The sequence below is a fragment of the Nanorana parkeri genome, unplaced genomic scaffold (genome assembly GCF_000935625.1).
Source record: "Nanorana parkeri isolate BGI_ZX_2015 unplaced genomic scaffold, ASM93562v1 scaffold249, whole genome shotgun sequence".
Classification (NCBI taxonomy): Eukaryota; Metazoa; Chordata; class Amphibia; order Anura; family Dicroglossidae; genus Nanorana; species Nanorana parkeri.
In genome coordinates, this window is record NW_017306517.1 from 127,651 (window position 1) to 135,033 (window position 7,383).

The following is a 7,383-nucleotide window of genomic DNA, read 5'->3' on the forward strand; positions in this document are numbered from 1 at the left end:
GAATACCCTTGGAGTGCAGCAAGGCTAGCCCAGGGCCAGCACCTTGATGAATACCCAAGGTGCAGAAAACAGAGTGAATGGCAGAGCCACAGCCAAAATTGCAGAGGACCTACAGCAAAGTGAATAAAGCACTGGTGCGCTAGAAGGATGGTTTAGGTACGTGCTTTGATGTCCACAGAGTCTAGAACGGCTCTCTCATGAAGGGAGGCTATGATAGACTTGGTGAATTTCATATGGAACCGAATGTAGCCATTTAGGGCCTTGAGCTCTAAGATGGGGAAGATGCCCCATCAGGCTTAGGAACAGTGAACAGGTTGGAGTTTTACATTCATTTAATGGTTTGCCACTCTAAATAATTGTTTCAGAATTAGCTTGCGGTTGTCACTGTGTTTGCCTGATGCAGGGACCACATTGTTTTTTGCACTGTCACCATGATTGCCTAGCGTATAATTAAAAGGATGTTTAGCATATTTGACCTTGGAGTGTTGGTGACTTCTTTAACATTCTTGTGATTTACGCGGTGCCATCCGCAGGTCATACCAGCACCCACTTCTTTAATGGGATTCCGGTCTGGAGTGCGGTGGATCGAATATCATATGTGACTCTTCTGGCCTCATCCACAACCAGCACCCCCCGAAGAACCCAGCCTAAGCCAGGTTATACAGTACATCAGCAGGACCACTTCGTTTTTAGCAGCTGTGTAGTTATTATCCATGGAACATAATCCACTTCCCTCTACACAAGAATCTGGGAGTATTTACAATACAGACACAATGAATCCTTTTCCCTGCTAACCAGCAAAAAGCTTTTGGTTCTGACATTGCCACTGATATCCTGTAAGAAATTAAGAGATTAAAAAGAAAGTGCACCGACCTTGAGGCTTCCGGATCACAAACCAGCCAACGATAGGCCAACATAAGAGAGAGTTTTGTGCCATTGAATTAAAGTTTCTATACATAATTCACTTAATGTTATGCTCATAGTGATTGAAGAAGTAAAAATACAGTATCAAATCAATAGAGAAATTACCGCCTTGGAACTGGCTTTGCAAGACAAAGTTGCTGACAAAGGATAACTATCCACTGATGTGAACAACATCAACAGTGACATCATACATTATACCAAGAGACAAAGACTGATCAAGAGGGAAAAATTCAGACAAGTCAATCTTGATGCTTAGAAAGGCCGTGTGTTTCCGTGGCTCACAGGCAACAACCGTCAGCGAAGGAGACGACAACCCAGGAGAAAACCACAAATACCATGTGACTATATAACATCTGGGAATGACCGCCCCATTGGAAACCCCTCTTCGGACAGTGTGCCTCTTTAGATGCCCTGACATCAACCAGGGGTCCTTTTCCCATGGAGGGAGATATCGCTGATCCAGGAGGGGCTATGGGTCAAGGAGTCAGCACATGATCCAACAAGGGCCGGGCCACGCCCTGAAAGTCCGGTGATCAACTTGTCGTCACGTCCACTGTCAGAGGGTGAGTGCCGTTTACTTGGTAAAGGCTTGTCTTTTTGACCCATGGGGAGGTTTGATGCCTTTGGGTTTGAAGTTGAATTGTCCAAACTTGAACAATCTCTTAAACTTAAACAACACTTTACCAGATCTACACCTTCTACAACCCCCTCTGAGAATGCCCATGTTCAAAAAAAAAGTAGATTTATTGCTCCTGGACAGTTTTTCACAATAGACAGTTTTATCAAGAATGTGAGATATGATCCCAACCCCATAATACGATACCTAAACGGTACTATTTAAGATCTGCACTACCACATATGCTTAATGCTGCGAAAGCCTGCATTCCGGTGTGGTGGCGGGACACTCGACCCCCAACGATGGGCATGTGGCTGAGTAAGATTAACGAGATCTGGAGAATGGAGGACTTGACTACGTCTTTCATGGGAACACGTCTTCTGCAAAACATGGTCCCCTTAGACAAGAGTTCTTCTCTCCGGAATATCAGGCGTGTCTAACGTCGGAGACACCTGCCGGTCCTCAGGTGTCCTGAGTGCTCAAAAGACGGTGGACTGCTGGGAATGAGATCACTCTTCTACCCCCTCTCTTTGTCTTTACCTCTACTCTTGCCTGCCTTTTCAACCCGTGTTTAACGTTTGTCTTCTCTGACCCTACTACCTCAGATGCTTGGTTAACATATGTGTCTCACATTTTGATGTTGCAATATTGCTCAATGCCAGCTGTCCCGAGTTTGTCTCCAAGTAATCTCAGATGTCTGCCGTCGCTTGTCATTATGCAATACTCCCCTACTAGACTGCTGGCATGGTGGTATATGGATTCACCGAAGGTGATGGCTTGTCTCAGGCGTGCCATGTAGATATGTATACGGCACCTATCTCCTGTACGGTTTGCAGTTTGCAGCTTCTGCTGGAGACGGAAGGACCGCGAAATCACATAAAACTACCATAGCCAAAATTGGCCATAGGCGACGCTTTAAAAGATTTTACCGCTCATCAGTTTAGTGTTATCAGTGATTGATGGCCATAGAATTATTACTGTCACTGCGATGTTCGCGGCGATATGTAACATGTGCGGCGTAATTGGCGCAATCGTCGTTTTTGCGTGTAGGCGCACCTAACGTATTTTTGCGCATCTATATAGGGGTGGGTTTTTGTGTATGTAAATTTTATTTTGAGAGCATTTTTTTTTTACACTTGTCAAATTACAGTGACAGGTCCCCTTTATGGAGACATCAGGATCTCTAAGACCCCTAATGTCACCTAGGGACACACGGAAAAGCTGATAAAGCACAGATCTGCTTCTTCAGCTTCTCTCCGGTTTCTGTACGGAGAGTGACAGAGGAATGCGGAAGTGATGTAGTAAACATCACTTTCTGCATTCAGAGACCAGGGAGGAGAGCACGGAGCCACACTGCCGGTCCCGATCAGACGACCGGGATCGTGGGGACGGCGACCACGAGAAGAGGTAAGGAGAGGGGGGGCGCACACAGACATGCAGCATACAAGCGATCGGGCGTCTTTACAGACATCGGACCACTTGGATGTAAACGGCCATCGCTGGCCGTTTAAAAGTCTGGCAGTTTTCCAGCTTGTGCGCATCCAGAAGACTTCCGTCCGGCCGTTTTTCTGTTGCAATATTTTTATTAAAGTTTTATAGGGGTACAATAATATAAAACGTTCTGACATTTCCATGGATACAATCTTATGGAGGAGAGGAACAAACATACAAAGGTGGTTATACAAAGGTATTTTCAAGTGTTATATTCGCATTTTAACTCCTCTAGCACATTAAAGTCTGTTTACTAGGCGGGTCAAAGCAGAATGGGTGTCATCGCCTAATGGGGGACGTAGACAGAGGTATTATGGATTGTCAGAAGAGGGTGATCAACGAAGCAGGGAAGAGGGAGGAAAGTGTAGGGTAGAGTAGGGACGAACAGGGGAGGGAAAATGTCAACATCAGCATCATTGATCGCTTTGATTGAACGGGTAACTCCTTGTCGGACCACTGATCAGTTCTTGTACTGCAGGAACAATTCACCACATTCCCATCATTCCTCCTGGCCCCATGTCATTTTGCGTGCCTATATACCTCTGAAACTGGTTGGGTCCATATTAGGGTGTTGGTGGAGGATCTAAGGTTCCCAGATCTGTTGGAACTTGGCTTGTGAATCCTCCAGGATACTAGACAGCCTTTCATTTGACATAATGTTATCCAACCTACGAGTAAACTCCATATATGTTAGCTATATGCTAGGAAAATAAAATGTGATAGCGCCCGTTGCGAGTTATGCAATTCAGGGATGGGCAAGTGGAAAAGAGCATGTTGAAGGTTTCTAGGGATATGCGTGTGGAACAAGGCCGTGAGCAGTCTATATATTCTGATCCAAAATCGGGTAGCAATAGGGCATCTCCACCAGATGTGTATCATATCGCCAGGTTCCCGGCAACCCCGGTAACAATCTCCTGAGGAACTAGGGTATAGACGGGCGAGTCTAGCTGGACCATATACCACTTCAAAATCACTTTATACGCCCCTGTTAAAACACACAAAAATCAGTATTCGTGCACAAAAAAAATTATTTTCTGACTAAATCTAAAAGATAAAACTGTATTGAGTTAATAAATAACAAATCTTAGCAAATTTGTAATTGCCCCTTTTTGCAAAAAAAAAAAAAATGAAGGTATGCAAAACTGTAAATAATCGACAAAATTGTTTTGGTGTTTGTGTTGTGATAAAATGATACAGGTGTATATTTAATTGCAACACAAGGTATCACAACGCATGGCAATGCATCACAAAGCTTTGCCATGCGCTGCCACAGTTAATTTAATGGGTTTTTAAAAAGAAAAAGTAGAACTGTAAATGCCAGGTCCGTACGGCATACTGAGCTGGCCTTGGCAGCAAAAGGGTTAAAAGGCACAGAGACGCACTAGGCATCCCGCACATCCCAATGGCAGCTGAGACCCCCCATGCATCACTGCACCAAAACAGTCAAGCAAAAAAGATGACAAACGCACTCATCAATTCATCACCAGCTTTACAGTAAGGTGCACACGGAATGGGACAAGTTTTTTTACATGCTAGCTTGTGAGTGTGCCAGGAAAACTTTTTGCTATTTTATTCTTCCATACCTGCCGGCCATGTCTCCAGGGACCACGTCTGCTGCAAATCTCTCCCCGTCTGGCCGTTTTTCAACGTTCGGCGGACAGGAGGTGGTAAATGTGTATTCGGCTTGCCTGTTTTTAACCCCAAAATGCATTACTTTACATTTGCCAACCTTAAACCTCATCTGCCATATAGTTGCCCCCTTCCCTTATTTTATTCAGGTCCTCTTGTAATGTTATACTGTCTAAGCCCATGCCTATTACCTTCCCAATTTTAGTATCATCAGCAAACACAGAAACATGGCTATTAACGCCTTCCCCAGTATCATTAATAACATGAAGCATTATTGAAACGTGAAGCTTTTTGGATATACGTATACACTGGATACAGTGGCCCTGGGAGGATTGAACAAGAACTTATCTTTGACGTGTTTTCGTCTAGTATTTACCCTCGACACCAGCTGGTCTTCTCCCTCACCTTACGTTGTGGTCCCGGTTCCATCCGATTTGATTTCAAATTCACCCCAAAGTTTGGGGTCTCCATTGAATTTACCTGTATTTACCTTGTCATGGTATGTACACACCCTCACCCTCTGCCCCGCTCTCTTTTCCCCGCATATGGCACTACTTACAGCATTATGTTTGGTTGTTTACTGTGTAATTCTATGGTTCTGGCTTGCTGGTCTCTGCTGTTCTGTGACCGATGCTTACACACCAGCAGAAATGAAGGATGCTGACACGCGCTCAGAGTGCCGATCCTAGGTCCTGCCCACTGGGCTGGATGAGGCAGGCACATCTGCCATAGGGTCTGTGTTACATGTCAGTCATACTCCTAACTTCGATCAGACCGCGGTTTTCTATCACACTGTATTTGATTGTTCTAACCACGTGTCTTATAAGATGCTTATAGTTATGTCACGCCTGATTTTCTCCACAGCCCGAGCATGACATCATCCTTGTTCTGCAGTATGGATATCATGGACATTATCTTGCTCACTATATGGACATTATTGAATTTATTATCAACACTGTTTATTGATGTCATTAGCTTCTTCTTTGTGCAATGATTATAATTCAGTGCCGTGCCTTCTGGGCTGGGTGAGGCATCCCCAGCCCGCCAAAGCTCCGCCTCTGTTCAGCCAAAGCTCCGACCCGTCCTGTTGAAACTCCGTCCCCAGCTTGGTAACTAAACTGTGTGGGGAGGAGGAAGGTAGGAGACAGGGAGGAGCCTCCCTGTCCCTCACTTGCTCGTCACTGCTGAGGCATTGAGATCGATGGCCTCAGTGGGGTTTTTTTTTGATTGTACAGCTTGGACTTATGGTGCTTTGCCATTGGTCCAAACCATCCATAGAGCTCAACACAGATTAGAGGCTGTGACAGCTCTTGCTTCACCAAGTTAGGTTACACATGCAGTGGGGAAGCCCGCTGCTGTGTAACCTAACTACCTTGCAAAAGCCGGATGCAGCGCTGCCTGTAATTAACAGGCAGCACTCCATCCATGACAGGTTACACAGCGGGGAGGCTTTCCCTGCTGTGTAACCTCATAGAAGCTGATCTGAATGGAGAAAAAGCTGTCAGCTTCAGACATTAGGCTGACAGCTTTTTCCTGCATAATACTAGGTGAGGCTCTTCCTCACCTGCCTCCCCTGACCGCACATCCGTTATAATTTTTTTTCTCCATGCAATCTTTTGAATGGCCTGGCTGGCCTTTGTTATCCCATGTCTCATTTGTTGTAAGTGAAGGCAGTTATGGAGGATGCTCATGTGGAAACAGTGTGCCAATCCTGTGATTTGGCCACTGGGCTGAGGAGGCAGCACAAATGTCAGCATCAGCCAATAGGGTTTTGACAGCTACATGGCCAGGTTACCGCCCACTCCCCGCCGTTGAGGTGGACCTGCCTACAGCTGTGAAGTATCCTTGTTACCAGGACAATGTCTTCTGGAGCTGTTCCTTACCTGCGGCTGTGTCCTTCCAGTTTGCTCGTCATGTCATATTGACCTGCTCCTTATGTCATATCTATATTGGTGAGTGTACTCATTAGATCTTGTCAGATTTCATATATGTCCTACCCATGCTGCTGTACTGTTATTTCATTACTTTTTGTCTGTCAAGTATTTAAATTATTTTTTGGTGGGGAATATGACGTCATAGTGACATCAGGGTAGGGTTGCCACCTGTCCAGGATTGAAGAGGGAGACGACCAGAGATGGGACTGTGCCTGCCATGTCTGTGGGGAGTGGCTGGGGGTTGTCAGGGAAGTGGAGAGGAGAGCTAGTTGGTGGGTGAGGGGTGCTGGGGCTGTTAATTGGTGGAGGAGGGGTGCAGGGAAGTGGGTGAGGGGTGCTGTATCAATGGCACAGTCAGCTGTTAGTGTGCAGACCTACGGGGACCCTCCCATTAGGGCTCCTACCTGTCCCGGATTGACCTGGACAGTTCGGGTGTAGAAGGCTGTGTCTGGGTTACATTGCACACCTGAGAGCCCGCAGAGTCCACCTGAGAACCCGCACAGCCCTCGTGAGAGCCCGCACAGGCCACTTGAGACCCTAGAGACATCAGGCTGCCACCCCGGAGCAACACACAGAGTATGTAGCTTCATATAATTTTGTATTGCTGTATTATGTATTGCTAGGATTTGTAGTCCTCTATAGTCTAATAGTCCTCTTACCCCCTCCCCTGGCTGTCTCTCCTTGCCCGCTCTCCTGGTTACCTCTTCTCGCTCTTTCCTATATTCTCAAAATAAAAAATGACCCCTCGCGGTGCCAGGTTACATTTAAAAAAGGTGGCAACCCTACATC